Source organism: Palaemon carinicauda, chromosome 13, assembly GCF_036898095.1.
Source record: "Palaemon carinicauda isolate YSFRI2023 chromosome 13, ASM3689809v2, whole genome shotgun sequence".
Lineage (NCBI taxonomy): Eukaryota > Metazoa > Arthropoda > Malacostraca > Decapoda > Palaemonidae > Palaemon > Palaemon carinicauda.
Window position 1 is genome coordinate 100,422,012 of NC_090737.1, and position 17,795 is coordinate 100,439,806.

The 17,795-nt window shown below is 49.4% G+C and overlaps 1 pseudogene; it reads right to left on the minus strand.

Annotated features, from left to right (window-relative positions):
* LOC137652345 (zinc finger protein 83 pseudogene) overlaps positions 1-17,795 on the minus strand; it is a 106,089-nt pseudogene that overhangs the window by 43,832 nt on the left and 44,462 nt on the right.

A 17,795-nucleotide genomic window follows, 5' to 3' on the forward strand; every position in this document is an offset into this window, starting at 1 on the left:
TGCCTGATCCCTTTAATGGTAATGGTACCGCCTTGTTCTCTAACGAATAGAGGCCCCGAGGAGTTAGAGGAGGTCCGGGATAAATAAGACCTAAGAGTAGTAACAGGGCACAGAGACGGATCTTGCGTGAGGGGAACAATTTTCCAGGAGGACCATCTGTTCTGAGGGTCTTCATTCTTAGCTAAAAAGAATTTGTTAGGTGAAAGAAGGACCTCTCCCGAAGGAAGGAACTCAATATGACCCGGGTCTCTTGACAAAGCTGCCAGTTCAGAAATTCTTGCCCCGGAAGCCAAACTCACCAGGAAAAGTGTTTTCCTGAGAAGGGGAATGTAATCACAAGAACTGTTAATGGTATCAGAAGCCAATTTGAGTACATCATTAAGGAACCAGGTAACCGGGGTAGGACGAGTAACCGGTTTCAGTCTGGCACAGGCTTTCGGAATTGAAGCTAACAAAGAGTCGGTTAAGTCTATGTTAAAACCCACTAGGAAGATCTTTTTCAAGGCAGATTTAATAGTGGTGATAGTATTGGCTGCCAGACCTGATTCTAATAAAGTTCTAAAGAAAGTGACTGTAAGGTTCAAGTTCATACAGTGTATGTCTGAGTCTATCAAAAATTTAGCCAACTTTTTAACCGCAGAATCATATTGGCGGATGGTGGAATCCCGTTTATCTGATTCTAGGAACAGGGTGTTTTGAGGATCGATATTGGCACCATGCATGGCCGCAAACTTCATGAAGTCCATAAAGTTAGGGCGCTCTGAATGTTTGAGAAAGCGTACACAACGCGTGTTTGTACTATCTGAGACAGAACCGGATTGGGTATCGGGTGAGGATGTAGTCTCAACTCTCGCAGGAGAGGGTACCAATTGCTCTTGGGCCAGTTGGGTGCGACCAAGGCTACTCGTCCCTTGAAGGATCTCAGTTTGTCTAGGACTTTCAGTAAAAGATTCACCGGGGGAAAGAGATAAATCCTTTCCCAGATGTCCCAATTCTGTGACATGGCGTCTGTGGCGTAGGCCTGAGGGTCTAGATTGGGAGCCACATATACTCTCAATTTGTGGTTGGACTCCGTGGCGAAGAGGTCCACTTGGAGACCCGGAACCCGAGAGAGAATCCACCGGAATGACTTTAGATCGAGTGACCATTCCGATTCTAGAGGGGAGGTCCGGGACAAGGCGTCTGCAACTACGTTCCGGACTCCCGCCAGGTGGACAGCTGAAAGATGCCAATGGTTCGAGGCTGCTAGGGAGAATATGGCTACTAGAACGTGGTTCAGAGGCCCTGATTTTGATCCGCCTCTGTTGAGGCAGCGGACCACCACTTCGCTGTCGAGAACCAGACGAAGGTGTTGTCTCTTGGATGGAGCGAGACGTTTCAGGGTTAGAAGAACTGCCATGGCCTCCAGCACATTGATGTGGAATTGGCGGAATAAGGGAGACCAAAGACCTTGAACTTTCCTGAGCTGAGAATAGCCTCCCCAACCTAATAGGGATGCGTCCGTGTGAATGACTAACTTCGGAGGCGGAAATCGAAGGGGAACTGACTTTGACAGATTGATGGCCCTTGTCCAAGGTAGAAGTCTTTCCCGGAGAATGGGAGGAAGGCGGACTTTCCTGTCCCGGAGCTTCCGGTTCGCCCTCGAACGCCAGACACGATTGATATCTTTCAATTTTGCTTTCAGAAGTAGATCCGTCACTGAAGCAAATTGAAGGGACCCTAAGATCCTCTCTTGGAGTCGTCTGGAATTTACTTTGTCTTTGAGAAAGCGTTTGGTGTTCATTGCAATCTCTAACCTCTTGGGTTTGGGAAGACACAGAGTGTGAGATATAAGATCCCATTGCAGGCCGAGCCATTGGAACTTTGATTTCGGAAGAAGACGGGACTTCTTGAAGTTGATCTGGAAGCCTAGAGATTGAAGGTATTGGATGACTCTGTGAGTGGCTTTTAGGCAATTTTGGGAGGTGTCTGACCAAATGAGCCAGTCGTCCAGATAGGCTACTACTTGAATCCCTTGATTTCTGAGTTCCTGAACAGCAACTTCTGCTAACTTTGTGAAGATCCTTGGGGCGATGTTGAGCCCGAAAGGCATCACCTTGAAGGAGTAATTTTTGTTTCCTAGGCGGAAGCCTAGATACGGACGGAAGTGTCTCGCTATCAGGACGTGATAATAGGCGTCTGTAAGATCGATAGAGGTGGTGACGGCCCCACGGGGAAGTAAGGTCCGCACCTGCGAGACGGTAAGCATTCGAAACTTGTCGCATTGAATGGACAAGTTGAGAAGGGATAGGTCTAGAATCACTCTTCTCTTGTCCGAATCCTTCTTCGGGACACTGAACAGCCGACCCTGAAACTTCAGGTGTTTCGTTTCTTGTATGGCGTTCTTTTGTAACAGGTCCTGGACAAATTCGACTAGGTCCGGAGTGGAATGTTGATGAAATCTGTTCGGAGGAGGAGGTCCTTGAATCCAACTCCACCCTAGTCCCTTGGAGATGATACTGAAAGCCCAGGGACTGAACCTCCATTTGTTGCGGAAGGCATAAAGCCTCCCCCCTACCCGCTGCACCTCAGTATTGGCTTGAGGAGTTGCCTCCACGTCCACCTCGGAAGTTCTTTCCCTTGCGAAAGAATCTACCTCTACCTCTGTTCTGGTTTGAACCACGGTGGTAGCCTCTACCTCTGTTATAACTCTGGGAAGAGCCTTGAGCCTCATAAGACTGGTTAAAGGCTGGAGAGGTGGTGGAGGCACCGGGAAGCTGGCTCTTAGGGAGCAGAACGGTGACATAGTCGTCCGATGAAGGAGCCTGAGAGGTGGAAGGCTGTGCAGGAGCAGCAGGAGATGGAGGAAGAGGCTGACGGAAAACGGACGAACTACTCTGCTGTTGCCGGAACTGGGTGGAGGTATACGGGCGGAGCTTCTTCCTACCCCGGGCTTGGTAATTTGCGGGATCATATTTCCGCTTAGGAGTCAAACCCCAACAGGCTTTAAGGCTCTGATTAACTCTAGTAGCCTCTGCCAAGACTTCCTCCACAAGATCCTCAGGGAAAAGATTTGAACCCCAGCAAGAGGACCGGATAAGTTTATTCGGCTCGTGCCTAATAGTCGCCTCGGCCAGGACGTGTTTGCGGCACCTACGTTTAGCAATAGCAAAGTCATATAAATCGAAATATAACGACTGCAAAGTAGCCTTATTGAGAGACTTAAAGATACTCTCAGTATCATAAGTTAAGGCTATCGACTCCGTAGACGTGGCCAAGTTCAAAGTTCGACCAACACGTAGGCGGGAATCATACTCCTGTTTAATAAGGGATTCCGGGAGACGGGGAAGCCGTTCACTAAACATAACTGAAGCACAGTCCGCTGTTAGCTTGCCAGAAGTAAAGGTGGTATGGACATTGTCCCAACACTCATTACCTGAAGGAAGAAGGAGGGAGATCGGATCCACCTCTCGGATGGGAGGCAAGGGCTTCTCCTCCAGAGCATATTGGAAAGCAAGCTCTGCAACCTTATTGACGCATGGAGTCACGGTGTTCTTGTCCATTAAGAACATTGTGAAAGAACTTTTATGAGGCGTCAACATGGTATTGGTGCAACCAATATCATTCAGAAACCTAGCCCAAACAGATTGGGCTTGTTCTTTTGGGAAAATGACAGTCTCTTTGGGGACCTTATCCAGCCGAACCAGAGCTTCCTCGGTAAGCCTGGCATAACCATGAAATGGAAATGCGAGACCAGGAGGAAAGAATTCAAAATCCTCTAGAGGACGAGTACCAAGACCTTCCAATGTTAACATCCCGTCTGAGAATGGGGAATGAAGAGCCATGCGCCAAGGGTTATTCTTGGTAAACGGCGGAAGCTTAGAGGCATCCGGGATGAGAGAGCTTTGAACTCGCTCCGGAGCACCCTGCTCTAATGCCCCAAGTCTCTGACCAATGTTAGAGAACATCGTGTCCATCTTGGCCTGCATTTCCGACACAATCTTGGATTGCATCTCCGACACAATGCGAAGCATGGCTGATTCGGAAAGGCCCGGGCTAGGAGCAGAAGTGGCGGATTGTACTCCCGGGTCGTGAGACTTAGAGGAGGAGCCGGAAGCCTTAGATGACGGGTTTGTATTTGACTTGGAACTATGGGAAGCCTTGTGGGGCTTACGAGCTTTTGGCAAAGTTCTAGATATAGACTTATCTTTGGGGGGAACCGGGTGTGATCGATGAGACGAATCACGGTCCCCAGAAAAACCATGGAAAGAAGAGAGATCAGATGAAGAAGAAAGAGAGGGGCTGAGGATAGGAATCTCAGCGCCGGTAACACCTGCCTCACTTACCACCCTACCTGCATCCGGATCATCCAACAACATAGGTTCAACATCCAGGTTCAAGGAAGCAACATTGTCTTCCAGATCTCCGGGGGCATCCAACGGATCTTGTTCCTGGTCGATGAATCCCGCTATAGTGGCATCAATGTCGGCAATGATGGGTGCCGCAACATGCCTAGCCACAGCGGCTGAAGACTTGGCATTAGGGTAGATCATGGCACAGTAGTCTTCAGATAGGACGTAAGGCTGTTTAGATTTCACGTTTCGGGCAAATCCCCCAATCCACACTTTCAGTGTGGCCCGAGCCGCAGTCTTCTGCTCCGGGGATGCCTGAAATAATAGTGGGAATTACAGAAAGGAAGATTCCCGGCGGTCCTTCAAGACCATAGAAATCTTACTAAATAGTGTATGTATACCAAAAAAGGTAAAATAATTAGAAAGACAACATAGCCAACGGGACTCACCGAATCAGATCCGAGAGTGGTGATGAGGTCAAAACAGACCATACAGTTATCAGGGTGTCAGACCACAATGTCCTCCAGCTGAACTCCGCAGAGGGCGTGAGACCTACATACGGTATGGCCACAAGGCTGATGAAGAACAGCCGCACAGGCCGTCGTCTGACAATGCACCATCTATAAAAAGAATAGTATATGAGAAACTGTAATTCTCTTAAGTAGGGGCGGGTCCGGAGGACCCGGGACTAAACATAAGTCTAACTTAAGACTAGAGCTTAACTGTAATACTCTTAAGTAGGGGCGGGTCCGGAGGACCCGGGCCTAAACATAAGTCTAACTTAAGACTAGAGTATAGCTATCCATTCCGGTCGAGCCGGGATCATAAAGAGGGATGCAACAAAGAATTAAGACACATGGTGTCTGATTTCCCGGAGCGAGGTTAAGCCCCGGGCCGGGAAATAAAAGTACATCCATAAACCAATACATATAGGAACTCCGGGATAGTGATCTGTCATATATGATCATATATAATCATAGGAACTGTTATAAATTAAGAGGGGGGCGGAACTGTAGATAAGAACCGCCAACAGAACCCGGAGGGTTTCGTATAACATAATAAAAGTGTGATAGGTAAATATAAAATAGGGTGCACCGGGATCCTACTCTGTTGACCGGTGGCCAACCCGTCTAGACAGAGACGAAACCGCCGGGACACCCGGAGGACAAAGTCCATAAACACTGAACTACCCCCTCTAAAAGGAGGGAAGGCAACGGTCCCCTAGGGGAGGGGGGAGAGAAGCCTAGCCACCCACCTAGCGAGAGGGGGAGCTTGGGGGAGGATCACGTGATACGGAGCAGCAGGGCTACCAACTGACGATCCCCAAACACTACCAAAACAGATCATACGGAGTAATAAGCACAAATATTCATTATAAAAGTAATAGCGTTGAAAAATATATAAACATACACATAAAAAATTAGGGCAAGGCATGCAACATAATAAATAAATCCCAAAGGACAACAACCTGATGGCTTATATAATAAAATTGCCGCCCAGTAACGAAGGTCGGCAAGCCATCTACGATACGTAACTGATATCGGCCCTAAAAATGAACCCCAAGGGTTCTAAACGCTAAATAATGAATATCCACAATAAAACATATAAAATTTAAACTAATAATAAAAATAATACACTTAGTAACACCGCGAGTGAAACTAAAAGCTCTCAAAACAGGAGTACCAACTGTAAGCGGAATTGAGCAAGACCGAGATGATCGAAGAGAATAAACTCCTATAATTTAAATATTAAACGATCTAGATTGCTCAAAACACAGCAAAACATAGCTTGGTACTTAACTTAGACGGTGTCTCCTGGGAAACCGATGAAGAAGCCATAATCCAGTGAAAAATAAGGCAAAACACGAGAGCACAAAAAAGCGGGTTACAACACAGGCGTGCTAAAAAGGAGTTGAGTTCTGAGCGGATGCAGAGTTGGTGGTGCCGAGTGAGGTTGAACGGCTCTCTATTGGGGTCTTTGTTGTGGATGAATCTAAATAGTGCGGGACCTCTGGATTATACGCCCAATTCTATACCGACACCAATAGGTGAGCGAGCTAGTTAACCTAGCACTCCTTTACATTTTTTCTCTGGTATATTTAGCAGTAAATTACCTAAGAATAAGTGCTAATAGGAGCTTATTCACTGGCCGGCACAGGTTCAAGCCCAGAAATACAATTTAGGACAAAATGTCATTTGTTCCGATGCAATATACAATCCTAGTAATCATTTAATATAAGAAGACTCACTGGTTGGTGGGAGGTCTGCTTTTGCTGCTTGTGAACAGCTAACTGCCCGGATAAAGACCTGGTCTCGAATAAGAACAGAGGACTAAATCCACCTACTCCTGTCTCTTGACTCGACATGATAATGGTGGGGTCTGAGAGGCTGGGAGCCGGGTTGCGCGATGGGTAAGAGCATCGCGCGACCTGAGAGCGTGAATGTAAGAGACACTCGACCCTGGGGTCACAGTGACTGGATGAACCTCCATAACCAAAAGGCAAAGGGTTTATACATCCACCGTCTTCCCTGTCTAGCAGAAGACGGGAGGAGAATACCTGTAAACAAACTCTAGCAATCTTACCAGGGAAGGCTTGTCTTGATGTATGGAACTCCATGGGAGGAGACGGAGAGAAAGGCGGATCACACGCAGACTGCTTTCACACTGCCAAACATAGAATAAAAAACAAGACAAGAGACTTCCCTGTCCCGGAGGAACTGGAGAGGTCAGGCAATAGCTTGAACTGCTACCACAGGGCCAAGAACAAAGGTGTCCAAGGACTTGTGTGTAAACTCCCTCTAGTAAAAGGCCGTAAAGGTGGTCTGGCACTTGGCCCACTAAGAGATTTCTCTTGAAAGCGAGTGTGGGGGCAATGCCCCTGATCTCGTGAGCTTTAACCCTCGCTGGTGCTTAGACTATTGAGGAAGTCTCATACACCTTGCGGATGGTTTCGCGGATCCAGAAGCATATTGTATTCCTCGACACCTCCCTCTTGGCTCTGCCGGTGCTAACGAAGAGTCGTTGACATTCAGGTCTGAGATGCTGAGCTCGCTTAAGATAGCGCCAGAGAAGCCTCTCACCAGAACCGCAACTCGCCGCATCCGGTATGGAAGGAATAGTGAAGGCCTCGAACCTGGGATCGTGGATCGCTGGGTTCTGAGTCTTGGCCACAAACTCTGGCACAAAACTCAAGGAGATCTCCTTCCAACCCTCTGCATGAGTGACATTACAAGAGAGGCCGTGTAACTCCCCGACTCTCTTCGCCGAAGCTAAGGCCAGCAGAAAAACAGTCTTAAGGGCCAAGTGGCTGTCTGAGGCACGGCTCAGGGGTTCATACGGAGCACGAGTAAGACCCGAGAACTTGAGTGACATCCCACTGGGGAACTCCGAAGTTCCCTCGGAGGGACATGACTGTTCGAAGCTCTTAATGAGCATAGAAATCTCCAGGGCTTTGGAGATATCTATGCCCTTCAGACGGAACACCATTGCAAGGGCAGACCTGTACCGTTTAATGGCAAAAACCAAAAGGAGCTTATCTCTGGGAAGAAAGACTAGGAAGTCTGCGATCTGAGTCAGAGAGGCTCCGACCGGAGAGATACCCCTTCCACTTCACCAATGACAGAAAACCAACCACTTCCCCTGGTAGACTGAGGAAAAGGATCTTCTAAGGTACCCTGACATCTCTCTCGCAGCAAGTCGCGAAAAGCCTTGCGTTCTGAGGAGATGCTGGATACTCTCCACGCGTGAAGTCTGAGCGACTGCACCGCCTGGTGGTACCTGCTCGACATGGGTTGACGAAGGAGATTGGGCCAGTGTGGTAGCTCTTTCGATGCCTCGACCAGGAGCGACAACAGATCGGGAAACCACTCCATGTGTGGCCATAGTGGAGCAATGAGAGTCATCCTGAGTCCTGGGGTTACTAGGACCTGGGACAGGACTGCGTGAAGCAGGCAAAAGGGAGGAAACACGTAGCAATCCAGTTGATCCCAAGGATGTTGCTGTGTGTCCTCGAATGCAGCCGCAGGATCTGGTACTGGAGAGCAAAACATGAAAGCTTGGCATTGTGCCATGTTGCAAATAGGTCGATGCATGGTTCTCCCCAGAGGTGGAGTACTCAACTCGCTCCCCACGGGTGAAGAGACCATTCTGCCCCTATTACCTGGTTTCTGTGACTTGGGGCACCTGCCAGAACATTTCTCTTGCCTGGAATGTACCTGGCTGACAAGGTTACGTATTGACTCTCTGCCCACAGAAACACCTGCCTCGTCAAATGCTGCAAGGAATGTGAGAGCGTGCCCCCTTTCTTGTTGACGTACGCGACCACAGACGTGTTGTCGCTCATCAGCACTAACGAAGTGCTCTCTCAAACGGGCCTGGAAATGCATGAGTGCTTTCGAGACTGCCATCATTTTCAGCACGTTGATGTGTAGGTGTTTCTCCTCTTCCGACCAAACATCTGACACGACTAAGTCGTCCAGGTGTGCACCCCAACCTTCCGTGGACGTGTCTGTGAACAGACGGAACTGAGGTGGACGAGGGTTTATCAGAAACCCTCTCATGAGGTTCTCCTCATTTAGCCACCAAAGGAGATCCTCCCTTACCTCGCGTTCCATGAGGACCGGACGAGAGGGAGGATCGGTGGCTGCCAAGCACTGCTCCTTCAGACACCACTGAAGGGAGGGGAGATGGATCCGCCTGAAAGGAACAAGCTTCTCCAGCGAGAGGTGACCTAGAAGAGCTTGCCACTGGAGGGCAGGAAGTTGTTCCTGCGACAGGAACGACTGCGCAACCTCTCTGAGTCTGCTGATCCGTTCTTCCGAGGCAAGCACGTGAGCTGCTGCCGAGTCGATCAGCATTCCCAAATACTTCTCCTTCTGCTTGGGAATGAGGTTCGACTTCTCGTAGTTCACCACGCTCCCCAGATTGCAACAAACTGCTAGAAGCGAGTCTCAGTCCCGAATCAATTGCTCCTGCGAGGGAGCAAGAATCAGCGAGTCGTCAAGGTACATCAGTAGGCGGATGCCCCTCGAGTGGGCCCAAGCTGCTACCATCGTGACCACTTGTGTGAACACTTGGGGAGCTGTGCAGAGTCCGAAGCACAGGACTTTGAACTGGTACGCGTCCTTCAAGTCTATCGAAAGCATGAAATCATACTGCCTGATGGCTAAGAGCACAGTGCAAACTGTCATCATCTTGAACGCAGTTTGCTGAACAAACTTGTTCGCTGGTGAAAGGTCGATGATCGGTCTCCAACCTCCTGTCGCCTTCTCGACAAGGAAGAGACGGCAGTAGAACCCTGGTGAATGATCGTGTACGACTTCTAGCGCATCCTTCTCCAACATTTCCTGGACCTCTGCCTCCAAGGCCAGAGCCTTCGGAGATGTTGGAACGTACGTGTGGAACGCTATTGGAGTGGAGGATGGGGGGGGGGGGGGGGGGCGCTGAAGCACGAATGGGAGCTTGTACCCTTCGCGAAGGATCAACGCCACCCAATCCTCGGCCCAGAGGTGCTGACACATCGCTCAATGGCGCAATAGGCATCCCCCAACCTTCGGCAACATAGGAAGGGGAAAGCCAATCTCAGTGTTTCCCTTTCCCTCGCTTGCCCATGTTCTTTCCCCAACGTGGAGGAGCTCCCGAGGGAGGCTGAAAGGGCTGTTTGGGGGCAGAACCTTTCTGAACAGGAGCAGGTCTCGGCTGCACAGAAGGAGCAGGTCTCGGCTGTACAGGAGGAGCAGGTCTCGGCTGCACAGGAGCAACAGGAGCACGACCAGCGGTACCCTTGCTACTTCCCATGGGCTCGGCCTGGCCACGGACAGTTTCGTGGGACCAGGTCCCTTGAAACTTGCAGCCTGCACCTTGTGGATAATGGAGTCCTTCAAGTCGAGGTGCCATTTATCCCACACGGCCCGAACTTACTCTGGTGGAAAGAGAGAAGTTGTAACTCTAGTAGGACCGTTCCTGAGTGCCAGAGCCTCTCCTGAACCAATTTGTCTCGCCAAATGAGCGGCTACTGCCTCGTGCTTTTTTAGGATTAGATTGGCATATTGGGTAGCAAGCTGATCCAAGAGAAAAGCAACAGTTTTTCCACCAGACAAAGCCAGGTTCTGTACTGTTCCATGTGTTTGGGGGTAGCGAGCTTGGTGTCCTGCACGAACACTGTGGCCGTACCACAACAGTGGTTGAGCCACGAAGCAGCATGGAGAGCAGGTACAGAGATGGACTCCTTAGTTGAAATCTCAGAGATCGAGAAGGAGACACTCTGGGATTTCAAACTCTCGACCGAGGAACCCCCAGCAAGCGCTCCGACTGCGGGGTCGAGAGGGAGAGGACAAGACACAGAAGACTCTGTGACATAGTACCTCTTCTGTCGCTGGAGTGGTTGAGGAAGAAGCTTGTTCGAATCTTGGCTCCTAAGCGAGCACCAGGTCCTGCGATCTGGTCACTTACTCGGTCCAATGCTCGACCAGCCTGTCTCAACCAGGGTAGTGTGATGGGCCGTGAACTGCCTTAGGGAGTTCCCCATAGGATCTCCAAGGCTGTACACTTATCCTCAGATACTACCGCAGGAGGACCCCTGAGGCCATTAATCTCACGCATGAGGTTAATGACCTCTAGAAACGGCGACTCTACCTCGGGATCTTCCGTCTCCACGGCCGGTGAAGGCCATGGAGGTGGCTGATCCCTCGGTCCTGCTACATCCGTAGGTGTAGGGGAAGTGACATGCTGCATGTGTGATGACATCCCTCATGAATACCCTCGCTCTGGTCCTAAGACCGAACCAGGCGTGTATTCAGTTGTCGAGGAAGGACCCTGGCAGGGTTCATCCCCGACGGAATGCATCGAGGTTTCCACTGCGACCGAGTGCGTGACTGATCGCTGCGAGCCCCACAAAGTTCCCGAAGGAGCTCGAGCGCGAGCGGGGTCGCTGGGAACTACAGCGCTAGACAGGTTAGTCGCGCGAGTGGTGTGCGCGGCCTCACCTGTTACATGGCCAGAGAGCATGGGGGTTGGCTGCATCTCGCACGGCTGGTATGCGCGAGAGCTAGCCTGGTCGTGCACGACCGGCCCCTATGTCGTGGGCTGAGCCGCGAGGTGGCTCCATGCCGGGCCCAAGTCACGCGGGTCGATTGCGCGGCTGTCTGGGCCTGCTCCCTGCTCACCCGATACACGAGTCACGGAGTCGGTCCGCGTGGCTACCCCAATGGCGGTAGCCTGCGTACCGCGGATTCTTCACGAGAGACCACAGCTGAGATTCCTCATGCCGAAGCCGGGACTCTCATTTCCCCGCTTAAGAGCGGTTCAATTCGAGTCTAAGCAGCAGCTCGAGGGCCCGAGGACTCGTCACCATGCTCTGGGAGACATTACCTACACCCTCAAGCGCGGTTGTCGTGCAAGGAGACCTTGCGCGAGATTCGCCGTGAACAATCCCACGAGCGCAGGGAACACGGGAATCTCTCGCGTTGGCCTCTTCCTCCGGAAGAGAAGAGGTGTCTTGGGGTGCCATGTCCCTTCGACTTCGACTGGCCTTCCTGGCCCTCTTGGCTTTCCTCTTCTTTCCCCTTCCTCTTTTTCCTTGGGGGAGAAGAGTCAAAGTCAGAAGATGAAGACGAAGAGGAGGAGAGAGAGGAAGAGGAACTAGAAGAGGAATACCGCCCACACTTCCTCGTGCCCCCTACGAGGTACTGGAATGGTGGTCGAGGCAACAGCAGACGACACTGGACGAGGATGAACAACCTGAGCCATGTCCGTAGGAAGAGCCATGGTCGGTGAACGAGGTAAACCTGAAAAACATATTGAATGAGCAGGAGTTTTGGCAGATTTTAATTTTAACTGACTTGCGGGCGAAGCTGTAAAGGGTTTGCCAGCAGTCGATAAAGAAATCTCCGTGTTTAAAACCTTACCCTCCCTTGTTTTAACAGGGAGTCCTGCAGTTATTTTACCCTAGGAAAAGTTTGCATTTTGCCAGGAACAAATGCTTTAACAGGAACATGGTCAACAATAGGGGTATCAGGGAACATGGGAGTCAATAAAGTTACAAAATCAGTTACATTCATGTGTTCATCAACAATCGGATCATTCAAATGACGTTCAATCTCGTCCGCCAGAGTTAAACGGCGTTTTAACAAATCCAAGTCAGGCTTACCTGATAATCTGAGAGATGCCCAAAGTTCCCCCATCTTACCAGGTAATATGTCGTCATCGGTATCAGACGGTCCAACAATCTGTCGGGTGTCCCTTGAGATCGCCGAAGTAGCGGGTGCGCTAAGGTCACCCGCTTCCCTGGCAAAACCCAAGAAATCCCCGACAGGCTGTGAATCCGAGCTTCCCAAAATCATACTCACACCCTCCTCCGACTCGGAGAGTGAGTGAGCAGACTTCGCTGTGGTAGTCTTTTGAGACGACACACTTTGCACCGCTCCCCCTTCTTCTTCTTCGAAAGAGGCGAGATCTCTGAAGCAGAAGAAGCTTTAGGGTTCCGGCGATATTTGCGTCTATTCTCGAAAGCTTACCACTGCAAGGGCGGCCAGGATTCACACTCACGGCAGGGAGAACCTTAAGAGCAAGGTTTTCCCCTGCATGTTGGGTAGAGCGTGTGTGGGTCTACTGAAGGTGACGAAAGCCACCTACTGCAGCGCCCGCCATGGCCTACACAACATCGCATCTTACGAGAAACTTTCTCCTCCATAACAATCACACAATCACTAAAACACAAGTACAAGAGAAGGCAAAGGGCTGCAGCGTAGAGAGCGGAGAGTAACACAACCATCCATGTTGAGCCGAAGCGAGGTTTGTATATAGCGTCGGAACAAGTATAATGTTATGTAAGGCTTTTGTTTTTCCTCTGTATGAATGCAGTATTGATTTCCTTTCGAAATTTCTTGAAATAAAAGCTGATCCTTAATCTATCAGTTATCTACACACAATAACAATGCTACGCACTATATTTGCCCAGTGGGATTTCTAAGCAAGCCTCAGGGATATCTTGGGATAGGTACTGTTCCTTTTGGGTATCTTCATAGAATAAAGAAGTTATATCACTAATTTCACGATGACAGCTACCATTCATTACCTAGAAGAGAAAAAACCATTACAGGTTGTATACATTGAATCATAAACATTACATTAACATTACAGACTTCTTCAGTTGGATTTGAAAATAAAAGCTTCTGCTACAAGGATGACTGAATGGTCACTCAAAAGAAATGACTTATTGTTTAACAATATCTTCCAACAGACTCTTGTAATGATTGACTCAAGTTTTAAGGGCTTGTCTCTTATTGGAAATTATCAAAAACTTAAAAAGTAATTTATATTTTTTCTAATTATACATACCAGTCTTTTAATAGGAGTATAACTTTAAAGTACTGTACCTGGAATGGCTGTTAAACTTCTGACTGGGTAATTTTAGTCACTGGTAGGGGGATGGTAGGCCCTGATCACTTGCTAGGTAGAATAACCCATACTTTGATCTTAACTTAGGACTTGCAGGGTGGTTGTGTTGAGAAGTGTAATCAGGTCTGTAGTTAGGATAAATACTACTGGTGATTGATTGATTGATTGATTTAAAGTTTTCAGGCATCCTGACTACTACTGGTGATTTGTACCTACATGAATATTAACCATTGTTCTTTAAAAGCAGACTCATCCTTAGGAAGTCCCTACAACCAAACATGACAAACTTATAACAGAGTTTGTATTTTTCCTAACATACAAACCCGAATTCTTTACTATAGGAGATATTCTAGCGCGAGCTGGAAAATACGGCAGAAAACCTTAACAAGGTTGTTAACGACCAGGCCGGTAGTTATCCACCTGTTAGTGGTGGACTGCCGGTCGGTAGCTACTGAATACTTTCAATCAGATTCTAGCTAGGAATATTTTTAGGGGGCGGTGACGGAGGGAAGATTTGTGTAAAGAATTCGGGTTTGTATGTTAGGAAAAATACAAACTCAGTTATAAGTTTGTCATTTGTTCCTACACTTGATACAGACCCTCATTCTTTACTATGGGGGACTTAGTCTTGAGGTCAGGGTGGTCGAGGAGTTCCCTATTCCTAGGGAAGATAGTCCTCAGACTAGACTCTTTTGACGAAAAAACCTCCCGTTAAACTTTTCTTTGTAGATCCCCATAATCTTAGCACGACTGAAAGTTTGTAATTACGTGGAAACTAATGTTTCAGGATGAAGAGGGTTCAGAACATTCGACTTGGACCCTTTCATATTTAGGAATCCTCCAACCTTGAAAAGGGGAACCCTCGTGACTACAAGTATAACTTATACCCTGTGAGAGGAGTCAGATGAGTTTCATACCTTATTTCAATTGGCGAGTCCAGCTGAACTGGTTACAGACTAGGATACCCAGATGGGAGGAAGAAGGAAGCGCAGTAGATAGATGGATGTCCTTCTAAAAACCAAGTGTAACACAGAATCCTCGACCAATGGCCACTGTCCCCTGAAAGGGCGTAAGGTAGCTACAGCACCTGTTGACCTGCCACAATAGGCCCTACAGAAAAGGTGTTTAGACACATATGTGTCACATTGGTTAAATAGTGAGTGGTGAATGTAAATTGGCATTTCCAGACTCCAGCTCTTAAGACTTGGGAGACTGAAAAATTTTTCTTAAATGCCAGTGAGGCAGCCACTCCCCTAACTTGATGGGCTTTGGGTTGAGCTGCCTCTGGGTCTCCGTGAATGGCTCTCACAATAACTTTCTTGAGCCAGAAAGAGATGGTGTTGCGAGAGATTCTCTTCTTTACCTTGTTGGTACTGAGGAAGAGATGATGGAGGCGTAGTCTGAAAGGTCTGGTGCGCTTCAGGTATTTCCTTAGCGCCCTGACTGGGCATAGTAGCAATTGGTCAGTATCCTGTGTTACCTTATTAAGGCTGGAAAATTGAAATTCTCTAAACCTCTCATCGGCCGATGAAGGATTCTGAGTTTTGGCCACAAAGCCTGGCACGAAGTTGAGCGAGACTTCCCCCATCCTCTAGAATGGGTGACTTCATAGGATAGACCATGTAGTTTACCGACCCTTTTTGCCGAGGCCAGAGCTACTAGGAAGACAGTCTTAAGGGTTAGGAAGTAGTCAGAGGTCCTATTTAAGGGCTCATAGGGTGGACCCTTCACGGAACATAAAAGACCAGGGACACGTCCCAAGGTGGTGGTCTAATCTCAACTGGGGGGTAAGATCTCTCAAAACCTCGAATCAACAAGGTGATATCTTCTGAGGCGGAAAGGTCAACCCCTCTCAGTCTACAGATGAGGCTTAAGGCTGAACGATAGCCTTTAATTGCCGAGACTGAGAGGAGTTTTTCCTCCCTGAGGTACACAAGGAAGTCTGCCACTAATGGAAGAGAGGGATTGAGTGGAGACACGCCTCGCCCTCTACACCAAGCTGCAAACACTCTCCATCTTGCTTGGTAGAGGTTTGTGGAAGATTGGCGCAGGTGCCTGGACATGTGCTCAACCACCTTCCGTGAAAAGCCTCTGCTTCTGAAGAGTGACTGGACAGCCTCTAGGCGTGAAGCTTCAGGAAGGGGATTCTCCAGCGGGGGACACCACTGTGTGGCTGCGTCAGCAGAAGGGGTTCTGGAGGCAGAAACCTTGGAACTTGAACCAGCAGGGAAAGAAGGTCTGCGTACCATTCTCTGCTTGGCCATGCCGGAGCTATTAGCGTTAGCTTGCAGTTCCGGGAGGTCCTGAGTTTGTTGATCACCCTTCTGAGCAGGCAAAAGGGTGGAAAGGCATATGCGTCCAGGTTGTCCCAAGAATGTTGAAGGGCGTCCTGGATCGCTGCCTGATGGTCTGGAACTGGGGACCCGTAGCGGGGAAGTTTCACATTCAGAGAAGTGGCGAACAGGTCTATTGTGGGGAAACTCCACAAAGCTATTACTGTCTTCGCTACTTGAGGATCCAAAGATCATTCGCCACTCAACACTTGGTGATACCTGCTCAGTTGATCCGCCACAATGTTTCTCCGGCCCGGAATAAACCTGGCTGTGAGAGAAATGTTGTGACCTTCCGTCCACTGGCAAATCTGGACCTCTAGCAGACAGAGGTCTCTTGCCAGAGTACCCCCTTATTTGTTGATGTACAAGACGGCTGTGGAGTTTGTCGCTCATCAGCACCACCTCTCGTCCTTGTAGACCTTTTACAAAGTACTTTAGGCCTTTCCAGGCTGCTAATAATTCCAGGTGATTTATATGGAGAGTTTGTTCTATCGGAGACCAAACTCCCGATGCTAATTTCGGGCCTGGGTGGGAACCCCAGCCCCGTAGCGATGCGTCTGAAAAGAGTTTTAACTTCAGACTGGGGCTTTGGAGGGGAATGTCCTTTTGGGTATTCTCTCTGGTTGACCACCAATGAAGATCTTGTATCACCAGAGCTGGAACCTCCACTGACAAAAATGGGGAATCGATCTTTTGAGACCAATGGGTCTTCAGATGCCACTGGAGACTTCTCATTCTTGATCTTCCGCCTGGAATTAGTTTTTCCAGGGAGGAAAGATGGCCCAGAATTCTCTGCCACGACTTGGTTGTAGGAGGCAGAGGAGACAAGAGTTGGGCGATGGATTGCGCGCCAATAAAAATGGACGATCGTCAGCGCTTACGCGCGTATGAAGATCGTCAGCGCTAGCGCTTGAAAGAACATCGACAGCCAAGAAGATCGTCGGCGCTTGCGCGCATAAGAAGATCGTCGGTGCTAGCGCACATGTAAACGCGCGCGCACTTGTGCGCTAGGTTGAAGGATCAGCTGACAGGACGATCAGGAACTGGGATGTGTCCTGAAAAGGGAGGGCATCCCCTGAAGAGGACCAGGCAGGTCTACTTCAGAGTCCAGAGCCGACGATCCACACTGGAAGTACTGCTTGATTTTCCGAGGAGTGGTCTATATGAGAGACCTCTTCGCGGGAGAGAGGTGCCCTTCGTAGAAGAGACTTGGAGACACTTCAGGCTGAACCACTGGTGAGCGCCTGTGCGTATCTCAGGAACTCCAACGATGTGCGCCAATGCGCAGGAAACGTTGGCGAGCAGTGCCTGGAACAGGGTGTCTCTGAATAGCAGTCTCAGGAACAGCAGGACCAGCAGGCGAGTGCTTGTGCACAATTGCGCGCGAGCGCGCAGGAGAATGTTGGTGCGCAGGGGATACCTGGCGCTTAAGGGACTTACTCACAATGTGAGAAAAGCCCTTTGCCCCGAAGGGATAGGTGTCCGTTGGATAACGGGGGGCATGGGCGCCCACAGCGCGTCAGCAGCCAGAAACGGAGAAGGCAGGTCAGCAGGTCTAGGAGAACGAGACCCCGAAGGATCAGAGGACTAAGGGCACGAGAGACCAAAGGCCTAAGGTAGCCTGAGTTGCGAGACCCCGAAGGGTCAGCGCAAACGAGAAACCGAAGTTTCCCTGTCACTAAACACCGAAGTGTTGGAGTGACTAAAGTTACGAGAGCCCAAGGGTTCTGCGTAA